General features: G+C 41.7%; 1 protein-coding gene across 4 annotated transcripts in view; it reads left to right on the top strand.

Moving 5' to 3' along the window:
* Mgat4a (alpha-1,3-mannosyl-glycoprotein 4-beta-N-acetylglucosaminyltransferase a) overlaps window positions 1-19,669 on the top strand; it is a 978,023-nt gene that overhangs the window by 22,110 nt on the left and 936,244 nt on the right. The window lies entirely within an intron of this gene.

Genomic DNA, 19,669 nt, shown 5'->3' with positions numbered 1-19,669 from the left:
GAAGTACAGCTGGCTCTTTCTACTCGTTTTCCTGGTCAGTATTATAACTCAAGGGAGTTGCCTGTTTTACAGTACATATCTTAAGATTAATAAAATCTAAATCTAAATTTAAGTCGTATCGCTCCCGGACTGGACGCTTGCGCTGTTCCGCCATTCCTGCATCTCATGCACCGAACACGGCGCTATCCTCCATCTCACTGACAACTCGCTGTTTCCTATACAGGACTATCGAGCGAGTTCGCCGTGCGGTTAGAGGTGCGCAGCTGTCAGCATGAATTCGGGAGAGAGTGAGTTCGAACCCAGCTCTGGTTTTCAGTGTTTCCCATTTTAACAGCAAACAAATGCCTGGGCTTTACCTTAATTAAGGCCACGGTCGCTTCCTTCCTGCTCCTGCCTTTTCTTGTCCCATCGTCGCCATAAGACCTGTTTGTGTCGGTGCGACGTAAAGCCAATTAAAAAAAAGGAAAGAGACTATGCAGGGCTGCATCCAAAGGAAATTATTATTAATACTGTTCTAAGCTTCTTAATTGTAGTTGTAACCGATCTGTAAAGTTGTTTTGTAATACAGTACATCGTTAGTTCATCTCTTAAACCTGTTCTCTGAGTCAAGGTAACCTCGAGTTACGGAGAAAGCGGAATAAGTTCAGAATACCGGCGATAATAGCCTTTAGTTCTGGTGGTGGCCCCTCACAATTTGTGGATCCCCTAAGGAAGTCTGACTTGGTTTCCTTGTTCTTATGCCATTGTCCTCCCTTTCACCACCATGCTGATGGTCTTAAACATTAGTTGACACTTTTCTGAGAAAGCTTTCTTCGCTTCTGCAATCCGGGTGTTTACCTCTCTCTCGTATATTTTTCATCAGGTGTGATCAGACTTCCTAGATATCTGAATCACTATACTTGATCTAGTTTATCTCCATTCATTGGCAATTTGCTCATCATCCCTTGTACGCGTCTACGCCCTGTGAGTAGGGGTGGGGACGCAGACGAAGAATACGCCCACTGTATCCTCTGCCTATCGTAAGAGGCAACTAAAAGGGGTGACCAAGGGATGATTGAATTAGAATCGTGAAACTGCTTGTGATTTGTACCATCACGCGGGGAAAGCCATGGGTCGCCTTTACTTGCGCGTAGTACCACTATGTTAGGTACAAAATAGGTTTGTGATTAGTAGCACTCCAGTGCCTGTGATTAGTAGCACTATATGCGATACATCACGGGCTTACGTGGGCTGTGCGCACGATATGAGCGACACGTTTCCTGTGATCTGTACCCACTATGTGAAGAACACCACGGGATAGTACGAGGTCCTATGATTAGTACACCTATGAGGTGCACCATGGGTTTCCGGTGCCTACGAGTGGCGCCATTATGTGAGAAACACCATAGGTCTGCGTTACTTGTACGACGTGCAATACTTGTGTTAGCACAATGATGTTGGGAACACTGTGAATTTATGCTACCGCAACTTAAGAAATACCATGCTTCTACTTTACTAGCGATAAGTGCCATAATGAGGGACCGTCGACCTGGATATTGGGGCCGATGACTTCGATGTTAGACCCCTTTAAACGGCAAACATCAATCAATCAACTGAACCCCTTTAGACAACAGGCATCATCGATTTAGGATTGTGCTTTGGAAGCAGGTGGGAAGGTGGGGCATTGCGGGTCTGATCCACTGATTCTTTTGGATTCATATCCATCCATTCATTCTTCACCATCACGTTTTGGAATTCTGGTCAGTGGATGAATTTTGTATTTTTGAACTGTCATTGCATTTCGTCTTACACTCTGTGGGTGGGGAACGCAGACGAAGAATACACCCATGGTATCCCCTGCCTGTCGTAAGAGGTGACTGAAAGGGACGACCAAGCGATGATCAAATTAGAACCATGAGACTACTTGTAATTAGTACCAGCACGCAGGGAACACCATGGGTCGCTTTTACTTGCGCGTACTACTACTATGTTACGTACAAAATAGGTTTGTGACTAGTAGCGACAGTGTGTGGCTCAGGATGCATTAGTCCACTTATGTGAGGAACGCCCTCGTCTGTATTCTATCTGCGAATATCATTACTTGTGAGTAGTACCATAATGTGTGGAATACCACGAGTCTACGCTACTTTTGATAAGTACCACAACATGACAAATAGCATGGTTCTATTTTCCTAGCGATAAGTATCATTATGAGGGGGCGATGACCTCGATTTTGGACCCGTTTCGTCTGCAAGCATCATCGATTCAGAATTGTGCTTTAGAAGCAGTCCCTTGGTCAGTAATACTATTGTTTAACGCTAGTTTCTGGGAATGTGGGGCATTGCGGGTCGGATCCACTGATTGTTTTAACTTCATATCCATCCATTCATTCTTCGTCCTCACATTTTCGAATTCTGGTCAGTGGAGGATTATGGATATTTAAATTGTCATAACATTTCGTCTCATGTCGTGCCATTGGGGGCCGATGACCTGGATGTTAGGCCCCTTTAAACAACAAACATCATCAGCAACCTTGTAACTTACGCGTCATTATCTTGCTCTTGCTTTTAGATATTCGTTCATGAGATTTAGTGCCTTTTTCACATCATTTCCATTTTCCGTCATCATCATATCGTATGGTACTCTACAGCTTTCTGTTAAGTTGTTTACTAAGAATTCCTTTATGGTGTCCGGCTCCATGGCTAAATGGTTAGCGTGCTGGCCTTTGGTCACAGGGGTTCGGGGTTTGATTCCCGGCGGGGTCGGGAATTTTAACCATAATTCGTTAATTCCCCTGGCACGGGGGCTGTGTGTATATGTCGTCTCCATCATCATCATCATCATCATCACCACCACGACGCGCAGGTCGCCCGGACTTGTCCTCGGACACTCCCGGCACTAAAAGCTATACGCCATTTCATTTCATTTCATTTCATTTCATTTCCGGTTTCTTGTATATAGATGTTAAATAATAATGGTGATAATACAAATCCTTGTCTTACGTCCTTTCTAATTTTTGCTTCCACTCTTTGTCTATCAGTGCTGTCTGTTTTTTGTGAAGATCGTAGAGTATTATTCTGTCCCTGTCGTCCATTTTCATCTTTCTTAGGATGTCAAACAGCACATTCCAATCTACGTTACCAAAGGCTTTGTCTATATCAGTGATCGTAATTACCACTTGCCCGGCTATTTCTAGCGATTTTCGATAACGTGTCTTAGACTTACGATGGCTTCTCGTGTGCCTCTTCCCTTCCTGAATCCAAACTGTCCTGAAATACTTTCTTCTCTGCCCAGTGGTAGATGACTTGAATGATGATGGATCAGCATAACACATCTGTGCTGTATGCCTTTCTGGGATAGGAATAAGGATAGTTTGCTCAAAATGTTTTGCGATTCTTCTTGTTATGTACATTTCATTTATTAGCTGGGATACATTGTCTTTGGTTTTTGTCCTGCGGCCGGTAAGATCTCAGCAGGAATTTCATCTGGTCCTGAAGCCCTTCTGTGTCTTAATCCCTTGGGATCCTCATCAAATTCTTCTCTAAGTATTGGTGGTTCTAGCTTACCAACTACCAGTCGAGTTGGCCGTGCGGTTAGGGGCGCGCGGCTGTGTGCTTACATCCGGAAGATAGTGGGTTCGGATTCCACTGTCGGCAGCCCTGAAGATGGTTTTCCGTGGTTTCCCATTTTCACACCAGGCAAATGCTGGGGCCGTACCTTAATTAAGGCTGAGACCGCTTCTTTCCAACACCTAGCCCTTTCCTGTCCCATCGTCGCCATAAGACCTCACTGTGTCGGTGCGACGTAAGGCCACTAGGAAAAAAAAAACTTTAACCTCACTTTCCAGGGCATCTCTATCAATAATTTTTGGTAGAGTTGTTTTGTGAACTTCTCCCAACGTATTGTTACTTCAGTTACGGCTTCGCCATTCTCACTCATACCTTCATTCTCTTCTCGTTTAAATTTCTCCTGTGATTAGAGTTGAGGTATGATGGAACATCCGACGAGTAGTAATGCACTATTATTATTATTATTATTATTATTATTATTATTATTATTATTATTATTATTATTTATTGTCCGGCTCCATGGATAAATGGTTAGCGTGCTGGTCTTTGGTCACAGGGTTCCCGGGTTCGATTCCCGGCAGGGTCGGGAATTTTAACCATCATTAATTTCGCTGGCACGGGGGCTGGGTGTATGTGTCGTCTTCATCATCATTTCATCCTCATCATGACGCGCAGGTCGCCTACGGGAGTCAAATCAAAAGACCTGCACCTGGCGAGCCGAACATGTCCTCGGACACTCCCGGCACTAAAAGCCATACGCCATTTCATTTTCATTTCATTTCATTATTATTATTATTATTATTATTATTATTATTATTATTATTATTATTATTATTATTATTGTTACCGAGTTTTGTGGTAGTTATGCGTGAAAGAAGGTGCGGGGTGGTGAACAGGTCTCAAGCTACTAAAGTAAAATTAATTTAAAATTTAACAAGGTTATATTTTCTTTTTTAAAACAAAGAAATAACAAGCATGGCAGGTACAAAGTAGCAAGTCCAAAGGGTAGTTACAATATTTACAAGATTTGGGCTTCGCGCCCTGACTCCACAATGCTAGGGCAATCAGCCCAGTTTTACCCCAAACACAAGTTTCAACAGAGGGGCAGAAAACCCCATTCATGCCTAGGAGCCCTTGCTCCGAATTACACAGAAAAGCCTCCACGAGGCGTACAACACTCAATTTTCAAAAGAGCCACTCGCTCTCAAATTTAAGCCTCTCCCAGGCCACACCAAACTCCACCTTCAAGTTGTCCTCAACGGACCTAAACACAGGGGTAGAATACCCAATCTACTGAGGTCTATAAAATGAAAAGAAGGTTACTTAAATGACCTCTAAGGTAACAATTTGAGAGGAGGCGAACTTGCACTCCTAATACACTTTGATTAAGACCTACTTGGCACTAGGCCGTTAATACAAGGGCTAATCCCATACTAAAGAGGTGACTTAAGAAGAGAACAATTTGTTTTACGTTAACGAAGAATAGGTTGAGAAAAATAAGTTCACCTCAAAACAATATGAGTGGGAGCTCGAGAGGGTTAGCACTCTCTATCCCAGTATGTAGCTTTAAAAGAGAATATATGAAAGAGTAGTTACATTTAGGAAAAGGTTACATGGTGGAACGCTTAGAACCCGCCCCGAGAGTTAAACTGCTGAGCTAGCCAAGAAAAAAGTTATTAATTGGCCATTACCTTGTTGTTGACCGCTGCCGAGGAAAGAGGCGCTTCCCGCCTCCTGCTATGTACTTTATACACTGAAAGATGGAACAGAAGAGGCCCGGAGACCCTAAAATCAGCAGTTTAAATACTCTCGCGGAAGGTTCTAGGCGTTAGGGGAATGAGAACACCCTCCCACGAGGATTTTATTGGTTCATCAATAAACCCCCTACACAATACACAATACCTGTTGTTTATTTTATATTTGAATGACATCTCTTCTAAGTTGAAAAACTGCAACTACCATCTCTATGCCGACGACCTTCAAATTTACTGTCACACAAAAGTGAATGACATAAATGCAGCTATTGAAAATATGAACCGAAACTTAGAACAGATCAGCTGTTATGCAGCTGAGAATTCTCTCTCCATCAACCCAACGAAAACACAAGCTATTATACTAGGCCAGAGGAAACTGCTTGCCCATCTACACAGTCTACAAATTCCAGTCATTCAACTAAATGGCGTTGCTATCCCATTCTGTAAATCAGTAAAAAGCCTTGGAGTCACTATAAATGAAACTTTAAACTGGGATGAGCATGTCACTAACGTATGCAGGAAAGTTCACTCATCACTTCATCCCCTTAAGATTCACCAGACCGTATTACCTCTTAACTTAAAAATAAAACTGGTTCAAACATTGATACTTTCAATTTTTAACTATTGTGATGTTGTGTTGCTGGATGCTACCAGTGAACAAAATAGGAAATTGCAGAGAGCTTTAAACTCCTGCATTAGATTTATTTTTTCATTGAATTTTGCCTCGCATGTATCCCCTTTTTATGCACAACTTTCTTGGTTAAAAGTAGAGAAGCAGAGGAATCACCATGTATCAACCCTTATCTATCGACTCTTGACCGAAAATATACCTGAATATCTCTCCAGTAATTTCCGTTTTCTATCCTCCTTTCATGACCGTGACACGCGATCTGGGTCAACAATTGCAATACCTTCACATCATACATCTGCCTTCAGTAATTCTTTCCTTGTGTCGGGCGCCAGAATATGGAATGATTTACCCCCTGAAATTAGAAACTGTTCCTCATTAATTACCTTCAAAAGACAGTCTAAAGATTTCCTCTTGAATACGTAGGCTATATCATGTAGTTATGTGTGAATGTGAGAGTGAATGTCTGGAGTAAATAGTTCCCAGAAGTTTACATAAATTACTGTTATATTTTATGATTTCCACCTAGAGTAGTTAATATTGAATTTATTTTTCTAAATTTAGACTTAGGATGTAATCTTTTAGTTTTAGAGTTTATTAAGTTATATTACTATTATATTATATACACTGTGTTAAGTTTGAATATTAAGTTTGGATTCAGTATTAAGCCGCATAATGTGGTTAAGTGTAAGAGAGGGCCAAGAGCCCTAACTTCGCCACAAATAAAGACATCAATAAATAAATAAATAAAAATAATTGGTGGAAAATTAATTTAAGAAATTCGGGATAGGCTAGATTAAAAACAAGGGGAAAGAAGGGGTTAATATTGCCAACTTAACCAATGACTGAAAAAAATTTAGCAAAGAACAAACATTTGAAATAAAAATTTCTCCAACAAAATAGTTCTTTGACTTCGCACTAGGGTGCACTATTGTTGATCTTCAGTAGTGTCCTCTAGAAGAGAAAGTTCACACTTCTTACTTCAAGCGAAACAAAAACACATAAAAAATGACACAGTTCAAAAACTCAAAATTTTCCACGTGGTGACATCTTCTGAGAAAGTAGAGAATTAATAGCGTAGATAAAGTTCAGACTTCCTCCAGCAGAGGAGTTTCAACTGGCGCAAATTTTAAATTAGCGGCGTGGAGGTGTACCGCCCGGTACAATTATTATTATTATTATTGTTATTATCCGTGTGGAGGTGAAAGAAAGTGCGGACATGAAAGGGTGGATATAAGACAATCAGAAGATTAATTTAAAACTTTAAAATTGAAGCTATATTTCTTTCTTTCATGTCCTTTTTTTTCTTTTCAGATTTTAAATTTTACTCTTTACTTATAAAGCAACAATTCAGGTACAGAACTAGCTCCTTAGCTTGGGTAAAATGTTGGAAAAATCAGAATAATCGACAAATCACCAATTAACAGTCTGAGCTTAAAGCTCCTACTTGCGCACCACTGTTCCATTCAACCAATAATCAAGGAGACAGATCTGCCAGTTTCAGTAGTAAGAGCGTCTTTGCTCTATAAAATGTACACTTAGGAACCTATTTCCAGAAATGCCCAGGCCCGTCATAGGCACAACCTACATTTTACCTATTCAAACAGTATTCACTATCGTATACACTCAAGAGTCTAACATCTTTACATAAAAGGAATGAAATAGTGTTTTGCAGGGGTATGACGTACCCATTCAACCAGGCCTTTGTGAAAAGCAACAGGATAAGTTACTAGCCCAAAAATCAAAATGGGGAGGAGGCGGACACTTGTCCTCTTGAAAGTTGAAACGAAAAGTTTAACACCCTATTTGGGCTTATAGCAAGCCTATACTACTGAGGTGACTAGATGGAGAGAATATTTACAAAGATTACAAACTGAAAAAGGTTACAAAATCATAGCCACCCCAAAATCAAGTTGACAGGGAACGCGAGAGAGTAGCTCACTCTCTATTCCCTTATTTCGGTAAGTGGCTTGTTTGAAATTTACATTTGAATTTTGGAATTGACATTTTAGAAAATTAAAGTTACATTGTTACATTGTTAAAGATTGGAAACCTTCCCCTCGAGCTAGCTTTCAAAGACTATCTCTTATTTTAACCAGGACTGCAATTACCTTGAGCTGGTGGACTTCTCGAAGATGGACGAGGCGCCTCCGCCTCCTTTATAAACACACACCCTGTAAACTGGAACGATCTATAAGACAACCAGACCCAAAAATATGCGAGCTCTTATACCCGAGGGAAAAGTTCCAGAAAACTCTGGGCTAAGGCCCGACACACCCCCAATTCTCATTGGGTAATTAAATAAACACCAGAAACTGTGATTGGATGAAAAATAAATATACAAAATTTTCTATTGGCCAACGTCTTAAGTTGGCGGGAAGAGATAGAATTGTTGTAAACTTCAACACACCAAAAAACAAAGAATAATCAATTCACTTTGAAATTACTTTACAATTTTAATAGTCAATCTTGACACCAGAGGGCATAACATAAGTTTCTATTAGCGACATCTATAGAACTTTTTGCGCTAGTCGTTGCGAGTTTTAGATTTTACATGCATTCTCCAAGGCGCTTCGTTTAAATCAACGGGGGGGGGGGTGTGTACCTTCTGGTATAATTATTATTATTATTATTATTATTATTATTATTGTTGTTGTTGTTGTTACGGAAATATTGTGGAACAGAGAAGTGTAAGAAGGTGCCGGTGTGGATGGGCGGACAAGGAAATGACCAGAGCATAAGTTAAAGCACTAAATTTTGACATTTTAGGAGGAAGTACAACTAGGCAACCATAACACTAATCAGAGAGGAAAGATGAAAGTGCGGAGCCTGCCACAAGTGAGTGGAAGCAATGCCAGGACTTTTACCCCTACCTAAGGGCCCTGTGGTCGCAAACCCACGCTCCCAAGTTAAGAACCCCTGGGGTGTCGGTGACCTGTTAGGATAGGAAGGGAATACCACGGATATAGGGAGTATCTTTCAGTCTCGCTGCTCAGGCCGGAACCACATTACGGAGACTAATGCGTGCATCCTTTGCGCAATTAGACCCGTGAGAAGAGGCGGAGAACAGCTGAACCTACTCTTGGAGCACAGCAGATCGAATCAGTGAGAAGACTTCACGGCTTACACAGCATAGGTCAGACCCGGTGTGCCACACAGACATTAGGGATTTATTTACGCCTCCGCGGTCCTTGAAGGATCGAGTTCGATTGCTGGTACTGACAGAGATTTAAGAAAGGCCGGGAGGCCGGTATGTGGTTAAAAAGTTTCACAAACAACCCATCTCTAACGGGGCTGTGTCTGAAAAAAAGCTGCACTCCCCGGAAGAGGTCAAGAATTTCACCGACTCTGCGTCTAATTGCTTACCATGCTGGCCTTTGGTCTAAGGGATCCCGGGTTCGATTCCCGGCGTCATTTGAACCTTCATTGATTATTTCCTATGGCTTGAGGACGGGATGTTTGTGCCGTCTTCAGCATTAGATTTCATCGTAGGTAAGGGAAGGGTTAAATGTTTTCATTCAGTACCCGGACATGGTATGTATCCGAGCCACCTAGACCAGGGAGATTTGTGACTTTCGAGGAAGGCAGCGTGGGTGCAGCCATGGCGTACAGTAGAAACTGCACCACCTCAAAGCAGCTGTCTAACACCGTGCTTAGCCGGTTCGAATCCCATTGGTCGAAAATATTTTCACCAGCAGGGTAAGGGAAGTAGTGGTATACAATTTCTTATCATTAGATTGCTTGTCAACAGCGTGGATTACGTTTCAAACTTGTCCGCACTGTTCATATGGAGTGAAGGCATATGAAGCTGTTGGTGGTGATTCGTCCGTCAAATGGGGACGTTAAGCCTTGAGCAGAACTCTTAGTGCTGTTAGACAGGAGTAGGCTATGTGCCCGCACCCGATGTCACCCTCTCCCTTCCTACTATCATATATCACGTAATGCCTTTCATCTCATTAACTCATCTGATGAGGTTGACGTCAGGAAGGGCATTCTGACGTAAAAACTCGCTACGAAGATGCATCTTACTTCATACTCGTCCCCTTAGAGAAACGGGACATGGGTTGAACATACATTATTATACCTCACAAACAAACATCTTATCCGATAGTTAATATTAAATATGAAAGTAACGTGCGGCTAGCATTACCAGATGCTTTTAGCGGAATGTAGAACTTAACGCTGTAAAATGTAGGGCGCCGGGAAATTATACACCCAAAGCAAAAATGTGGTATATGGAAATAAGCAATATTTAATGCATGTTATTGAAACATTAAATATAGTCTACCAATCAGTGCTGCTTTTACTGTAAGCCATCATTCATATTTAACAAATACAGCGTTGTTGCAAAATAACTTACATGTCTGTTTAAAACATAATCATTAAAAAAGAACCCACTTTTCCCTTTGCGGAAATGAAATGATCACAAATGCGTCTCCCGGTCTTGGTCATCCATCCGTTACTGCCTGCACGGTTGCTAGGTAATATTGTCTGACCATCCATCCATCCATACCTCACACCCCAGCCTCCGCGGTTACTAGATAACATTGACCATACATCACAGCCTGCACGGTTGCTAGGTAACATTGTCTGACCATGCATCCATACCTTACATCACTACCTGCACGGTTGATAGGTAACATTGTCTGACCATTCATCCATGCCTTACATCACTGCCTACACGGTTGCTAGGTAGAATTGTCTAGCCGTACGTGCATACCTTACTTCTCTGCTTGCACAGTTGCTAGGTAATATTGTCGAGCCGTACATTCATACCTTACATCAGTGCCTGCACAGTTGCTAGGTAACATTATGTAGGCATACATCCATACCTTACATCACAGCCTGCATTTTTCCTAGTTAACATTGTCTAGCCGTACATTCATACCTTACATCTCTGCCTACACGGTTGCTAGGTAACATTATCTGGCCATCCATCCATCCATACCTTACATGACTGCCTGCACGGTTGCTAGGTGACATTGTCTGACCATCCATCCATACCTTACATCACTGCCTGCACAGATGCTCGGTAACATTGCCTGACCATCCAACCATACCTTACATCACTGCCTACACGGTTGCTAGGTAACATTGTCTAATAACACATCCATACCTTACATCACTGCCTACACGGTTGCCAGGTAACATTATCTGGCCATCCATCCATCCATACTTTACATCACTGCCTACACGGTTGCTAGGTAACATTGTCTAATAACACATCCATACCTTACATCACTGCCTACACGGTTGCTAGGTAACATTATCTGGCCATCCATCCATCCATCCATCCATCCATCCATCCATCCATCCATCCATCCATCCATCCATCCATCCATCCATCCATCCATCCATACCTTACATGACTGCCTGCACGGTTGCTAGGTAACATTGCCTCACCATCCAACCATACCTTACATCACTGCCTACACGGTTGCTAGGTAACATTGTCTAATAACACATCCATACCTTACATCACTGCCTACACGGTTGCCAGGTAACATTATCTGGCCATCCATCCATCCATCCATAGCTTACATGACTGCCTGCACGGTTGCCAGGTAACATTGTCTGACTATCCATCCATACCTTACATCACATCCTGCACGGTTGCTAGGTAACATTGTCTAGCCATCCATACTTTATATAACTTTACATCACTGCCTACACGGTTGCTAGGTAACATTGTCTGACCATTCATCCATACCTTACATCACACCCTGCACGGTTGCTAGGTAACATTGTCTGACTATCCATCCATACCTTACATCACACCCTGCACGGTTGCTAGGTAACATTGTCTGACTATCCATCCATACCTTACATCACACCGTACACGGTTGCTAGGTAACATTGTCTGACCATCCGTCCATACCTTATATCACACCCTACACGGTTGCTAGGTAACATTGTCTGACCATCCGTCCATACCTTATATCACACCCTACACGGTTGCTAGGTAACATTGTCTGACCATCCGTCCATACCTTATATCACACCCTACACGGTTGCTAGGTAACATTGTCTGACCATCCGTCCGTACCTAATATCACACCCTACACGGTTGCTAGGTAACATTGTCTGACCATCCATCCATACCTTACATGACTGCCTGCACGGTTGCTAGGTGACATTGTCTGACCATCCATCTGTACCTTACATTACACCCTGCTTGGTTGCTAGGTAATATTGTCTGACCATCCATCCATACCTTACATCACAGCCTGCACGGTTGTTATGGTTACACCTCCGTCACACATTTTGTCGCGTCACGTTACACAGATTTTTGGATGACCCCAGCTATAAGACAAATTTTTGTCAAAACTGAGAACAGTGTAAGTGTTTGAAAATAATAATAATAATAATAATAATAATAATAATAATAATAATAATAATAATAATTGTACCGGGTGGTACACCTCCACACCGCTAATTTAAAATGTGCGCCTGTTGAAACTCCTCTGCTGGAGGAAGTCTGAACTTTATGGACAGTATTAATTTTCAAGTTTCTCAGAAGATGTCTCTACCTGGAAATTTTGGAGTTTTTGAACTGTGTCATTTTCGACGTATTTTTGTTTTGCTTGTAGTAAGAAGCGTGAACTTTCTCTTCTAGAGGACACTACTGAAGATCAACAATAGTGCACCCTAGTGCGGAGTGAAAGAACTATTTTTTTGGAGAAGTTCTTATTTCAAAAGTTTGTTTCTTGTTAAATTTCTTTCTGTTATTGTTTAAGTTGGCTGTATACCCCTCTTTTTCCCCTTGTTTTAGATTTATCCAATCCCGAATTTCTTTTAGTAATTTCCGACCAATCCGATGTATCTTCCCCCAACTTGGATATGTTTCTGTACCCTAGCCAATAAAGTGATTGTGGGCGGGTGTTCTCTTCCCTAAAACGCCTAGAACCTTCCGCGAGAGTATTTAAACTGCTGATTTTCGGGTCTCCGGGCCACTTCTGTTCCATCTTTCAGTGTGTAAAGTACATAGCAGGGGGCGGGAAGCGCCTCTTTCTTCTCCAGCTGTTCAACACCAGGTAATGGCCTCTTAATAACTTCTTTTCTTGCTAGGTTGGCAGTTTAACTCTCGGAGCGGGTTCGAAGCGTTTCCACCATGTAACCTTTTCCTAAAATGTAACCAATCTTTTCATCTATTATCTTTTAAAGCTGCATATTGGGATAGAGAGTGCTAACCCTCTCGAGCTCCCACTCACATTGTTTTGAGGTGAACTTATTTTCTCAACCTATTCTTCGTTAACGTAAAACAAATTGCTCTTTTCTAAAGTCACCTCTGTAGTATGGGATTAGCCCTTGCATTAGTGGCCTAGAGCCAGATTAGGTTTTAAAAACAAGTGTATTAGGAGTGCAGGTCGCCTCCTCTCAAATTGTTATTTTAGAGGTCATGTAATTGCCCCTTTTCATTTAATAGACCTCAGTAGGTTGGGTATTGTACCCCTGTGTCTGTGTCCAGTGAGGACAACTCGAAGGTGGAGTTTGGTGTGGCCTTTGAGAGGCTTAAAGTTGAGAGCGTGTGGCTCTTTTGAAAATTGAATGTTGTATGCCTCGTGGAGGCTTTTCAGTGTAATTTGGAGCAAGGACTCCTATGCATGAATGGGGTTTTCTGCCCCTCTGTTGAAACTTGTGTTTGGGGTAAAACTGAGCTGATTGCCCAAGCATTGTGAAGTCAGGGCGCGAAGCCCAAATCCTGTAAATATTGTAACTACCCTTTGGACTTGCTACTTTGTACCTGCCATGCTTGTTATTTCTTTGTTTTTGAAAAGAAAATATAACCTCGTTAAATTTTACATTAACTTTGATTCCGTAGTTTGAGACCCGTTCACGCCCGCACCTTCTTTCACCTCTACCTACCACTAAAACACGGTAACAATAATAATAATAATAATAATAATAATAATAATAATAATAATAATAATAATAATAATAATAATAATAATAATAATAATAATAATAATAATAATATCAAAAATAAGCAATGAACAGTCTGCAACATTTCACATCTACTGTATATGGATGATTTGAAACTGTATGTTGCATCACAAAGACAACTTGAACACTTTGTTTCAATTACCCACAATTTCTCCACAGACATCTGCATGAAATTTGGGCTCGGTAAATGTGCTACTCAGATAATTAGGAGGGACTCTTTCTTTGCATTGGGCATCCACTCTGAAGCAACAGATATCTCACCACTGACAACAAATGAAACATATCGATATCTTGGATATAACCAATCAGCCATGATTTAACACAAGGACACAAAACATACATTGAGACTGACATATATTGGACGAGTAAGACGAATCGTGCGTTCTAAGCTCACAGGAAAAAGCATCGTTAAGGCCATCAACACGTTTGCTATACCTGTTCTCAAATACTCATTTGGAGTCATAAAGTGGACTACAACTTAGTTGAAGGATCTTCAAATGAAAGTAAATGTGTTACTGACAAAGCACAACATGCATCATCCAAAATCACCCTCAGAAAGACTCACTCTGCCTCGTTCTGATGGTGGTCGTGAACTAATAGACCTTGAGAAATTACACAGTGAACAAATTACATCACTAAAGTGTTACTTCAAACATAAATCAGAAACGTCTGCCCTACATAGTGTAATGGTTGTGGCAGATAACCCCTCAATATGAACACCCCGGCTTCACTTACAATGTCATTCTCCACAAATGAGGAAAATATCGTTCTATGGAAAAAGAAACCTCTTCATGGGCGGTATTCAAATGAGTTAAATCAGCCATATATCGACAAACAAGCGTCGCATGAGTGGCTGACACATTCGGATATATACCCAGAAAGAGAGGGCTTCATGTTCGCCATACAAGATCAAGTCATTGCCACAAGGAATTACAGAAAGCATATACTACATGATCCGTCTGTCTATTCAGATCTGTGCCGACGATGTAATACATCTCCAGCAACCATCCAGCACATAACCTCAGGTTGTCAATTAATGGCAAACACAGACTACAAGTACAGACATGACCAAATTGCAAAAATTATTCACCAGAAATTAGTCCGACAAAATAACCTAATCCATTGTACCACAGCATGTTGGAAGTACAAACCCCAATCAGTCTTGGAAAGTGAAAATTACAAACTTTACTGGGATAGAAGTATTATCACTGATAAAACTATAACCTGCAATAGACCAGATATAACTTTTGTAGATAAAAACAAGAAAATCTGCTTCATAATTGGCATTGAAGCCCTTAATCTCCACCCTCTCACTTACAGAGAATTATAAAAAGAAGCAATCCTGGCAACTTGCCATACATACCATCCACCATACACAGAGGACTAATGAAAATCGTTCACTAATAATTTTGGCCGTTTATATATAGTAAATATCTCATAAATATCTGTCAAGTCTATTTGTCAACAATGTTAAGTATATACCGATATGTATGAAGCATATGTGCGTATGTACTAAGTAGTACTTCTTCCATCTACATTGTACCGAAGAAGCTCATAAACCCATTATAAAATTGTGAAGTATATATAATATAATAATAATAATAATAAAGTTATTTGCTTTACATCTCAGTAACTACTTTTACGGTTTACGGAGACGCCAAGGTGCCGGAATTTAGTCCTGCAGAAGTTCTTTCGCGTGCCAGTAAATCTACCGAAATGAGGCTGACGTATTCGGGCACCTTCAAATTTCACCGGACTGAGCCCAAGTTGGGGTCAGAAGTCCATTATCTTGACGTTCTGAGGAACTCAGCCAGGTTTTTTTTTTTTTTTTTTGCTAGGGGCTTTACGTCGCACCGACGCAGATAGGTCTTATGGCGACGATGGGATAGGAAAGGCCTAGGAGTTGGAAGGAAGCGGCCGTGGCCTTAATTAAGGTACAGCCCCAGCATTTGCCTGGTGTGAAAATGGGAAACCACGGAAAACCATCTTCAGGGCTGCCGATAGTGGGATTCGAACCTACTATCTCCCGGATGCAAGCTCACAGCCGCGCGCCTCTACGCGCACGGCCAACTCGCCCGGTCCAGCCAGGTTTGAAACTGAATGCATATATATGTGATATACACAGTGTCTGTCGATTGTCTGTTTACTGAGCAGAAATCAATGAATGAAACGCACTCAACGGTTTCATTATGCGCATAAATAACTGTACATTTTTCAACAGCTCAGGACGACAATAACACTAAAATTGACATTCTGGGACCACAAAAGTAACCTCCATGTATTACAGCTACTTATAAAAAATGTGTTCTTTTGTGACTGGAAAAGTCATCTTTTGAGCCACTGAATGTTTTGAATTTCTAAAAAGGAGGAATTTTAGGAATTTGGAGAAATGCCTCCCGGACGCCGGACAAAATGTAAATGCAGGGCATGTCCGTAAAGAAGCCTCACATAACAGTGGTGCCTGTACAGCTCAAGACAGACTCCTGTTTTAGAACAGACGTGGTGAAGGGACTGGAGGTCAGTGGCCGCTGGTAATCGTGATTTCTCGCAATACCGTACTCCTTTCGTCTCAGTGCTGTTCGTAGCTCCCTCTAGTGACTAGGTCGCTGTGCGCGGTACGTTTCCGTATTGAGAAGTGTACTGGGTGTTACAGACTGGACTCAGGATTTAGTTATTTATACAGCTACTCTGTAATGTGATTGAGCCTCCGTGGCTCAGGCGACAGTGAGCCGGTCTCTCACCGCTGGGTTCCGTGATTCATATCCCACTCACTCCATGTGAGATTTGTGCTGGACAAAGCGAAGGCGGGATAGGTTTTTTCAATAATTGTGTTTTCCCTGTCATATTTCATTCCAGCAACATCTCCATTATTATTTTATTTCATCTGTCAGGCATTAATCATTGCCGCAGAGGAGTGCGACAGGCTTCGGCAGCCGGCACAATTCTTATCCTCGCCGCTAGCTAGGAGCTTCATTCATTCGATTCGACCCGGTCGAATGACTGGAAACAGGGTATGGATTTTCATTTATCATTTCTGTAATATGATTATGTTTTCACTTGAGGTTGAGCCAGGATTGTAAGAGAAGCGAGAGTGGGAAATAATTTAACACAATATGATACCATCACTCCACACAGTTCGGCCCGGCTGAGTGGTCACTCCCTTAACTTTCAGTCCTCTGGGCCCCGTTTTGGACCCCGGCCGGGTCGACGAAATTTAATCTTGAATAGTTAATTGCCTTGACTCGGGAACTGGGTGTTTGTATCGTCCTCATCATCAACATTTTAACTCACTCGTTATCGTCTACTACACGCACACGCCGCCCTCACTCGTCCTAGGGTCTGCCTTACGAGGGCTGCACGAAGTATTAAATCATTTAGCTAGGACATGAGGCACTGGGGTACAGCGGTTCGAGCGTGACGTATTGTGCTATGTCTGACTTTGTTGTGCCACTAGCTTCGGGAAAGACTGTTGATATCAAATGTTATCATTTTTACAATCCGTTTTAAATATGTGACAAATCTAAAACAAGGAAGTTGAAATCAAAAAACTGCATGTAAGTATTTTCAGTAAGCCATAACGTCTTTGCTTTTCTGGCGAAACCGAGCTCGATAGCTGCAGTCGCTTAAGTGCGGCCAGTATCCAGCATTCGGGAGATCGTGGGTTCGAGCCCCACTGTCGGCAGCCCTGAAGATGGTTTTCCGTGGTTTCCCATTTTCACACCAGACAAATGCTGGGGCTGTACCTTAATTAAGGCCACGGCCGCTTCCTTCCCAGTCCTAGCCCTTTCCTGACCCATCGTCGCCATAAGACCCATCTGTGTCGGTGCGACGAAAAGCAAAAAAAAAAAAAAAAAAAAAGAAGAAAAAATTCTGGCCAAAACCTTTTTTCAGTGGAGAAAATATAGAGTATAATGTATTTTGTCTGAAACTCTTTTCATGGATGGTTTAATTTACCCAGAAATTGCCCGTCTACATTTCACTGAGTTCATTCATGTCCGCCAGCGAAAGAAATAGTACTTTCCATTTCCCTTATTAATCTCTGTTGGTTTCTTTAAGATATTGAACAACATGATCATGATGATTGTCCAAACTTGCTAAACAACGAGGTCATCAGTCTCTGAACTTGCTCTTAAAATCTATTCAGTTAAGGAATTTCGCTGGCAGCTTAAAATGCGATGAGGTGAGAAGATTTTAAAGGTATTGAAAAAGACATGTAGAAATACGTTTTAAAGGTAGGTATGGACATGACCAGGGCGTCTCAGGGTGCGTGCGCCGGTGTACTGCACGGCGCAAGGTGTAGAAGACAACTTCACTAGGTTGACCAGAGTGCAAACCCCCACTCCTCTTTCCTACACGTGTCTAGCCGGGTGTCCGGACATTTCGTACCACGGACATTCCGTACCACTTGATTTTTGAGGCCATTTCGTACCACATAGGTCATTATGTACCTGCGAACTGTTTTCCCGCAATCCCCAAATATTTATGCCAGGACAATCCGTACCACTTGATGTCAAATTGGAATTCCATTTCCCCGCGAGCGGGCGCAATGAGCCTGATAGACACCTTTAGAAATCAGAAACAAGAATAATTTACAACATTTGCTGGAGAAAACTTCTACATTATTTTTATAATTGTCCTATAAACTATACTTATCACTTTATGTCTATATAAAAATTATCACAAGAAAGTCGATTTGTTTTAGTATAAATACTGAAACAAAAAAATACAATAGAAATATACATCGTGTTCGGGCGCAATGTGCCTGACGAGCATCAGCATGGATAATATTACTATTATTGTGAATATTTATAAACTACTGCATTATTTCAGTATCAAATAAGTAAAATAATATATTCTGATGAACTGCCGATAAGGGCTTGAAGGTCACGTGAAAACAGGAAACTACTGAAAGGTGGAAGTAGCTAGGTCGCTGTGAATGACGAATCTTCTTCTTCTTTTTATTATTATTATTCTACCAATTTTCCCACACCTTGTAGGGTCGCGGGTGCGAACTGTGTAGCACATGTGGATTTGGCCCTGTTTTACGGCCTGATGCCCTTCCTGACGCCAACCCTGTGTGGAGGGATGTAATCACTATTGCGAATTTCTGTGGTGTTTGGTAGTGTGGTGCGTTGTCCGAATATGATGAGGAGAATGTTGGGACAAACACAAAAAACCGGTCCCCGAATCAGAAGAATTAATCACTCGTAATTAAAATCCCCGGCCGGGCCGGGAATCGAACCCGGGACCCTCTGAACCGAAAGCTTCAATGCTGACCATTCAGCTAAGGAATCGGACCCGATAATGACGAATACGAGATAAGAATTAATACGTGTGCCAATCAGGTCTGTTGCGTCCGACGGAAGGTTAACATCAGTAGTGGTCACACCGTGCGGAGGATTCTTCGCCAGTAGTGGACAATGGATATACAAATGAATACATTCATTAGAATAATGGTTTTTACTTCGCAATGCTTTCCACTCTTTCAAGTGGTATGGAATGTCCTCTCCTCTCTCTCTGCGTTTAGGCCATCTGTGGACCACGGTGCTTGTGTTCTAGCTGTGTTTTTGTCTTCATCTGCCCCTTTTAGCATACTGGATTGTGTTCTTAGTGGCCTCTTGAGCCTTCCTGTTGGCCCAGTATTCCTTCATTTTCTCGCTGAATTCTTTCCTGCGCTCCTCTGACCAATTCCCGGCTCCTTTGTGGCTAGCTGATGTAAGGGATGTAAGGAAAGGTTTAGTTTTGACCATTAAACGGTATGCATTTCTGTCAGTAATGGCGGCTTGATTAATATT

The sequence above is a fragment of the Anabrus simplex genome, chromosome 5, assembly GCF_040414725.1.
Source record: "Anabrus simplex isolate iqAnaSimp1 chromosome 5, ASM4041472v1, whole genome shotgun sequence".
Classification (NCBI taxonomy): Eukaryota; Metazoa; Arthropoda; class Insecta; order Orthoptera; family Tettigoniidae; genus Anabrus; species Anabrus simplex.
This window is presented reverse-complemented; position numbering and strand designations above follow the sequence as displayed.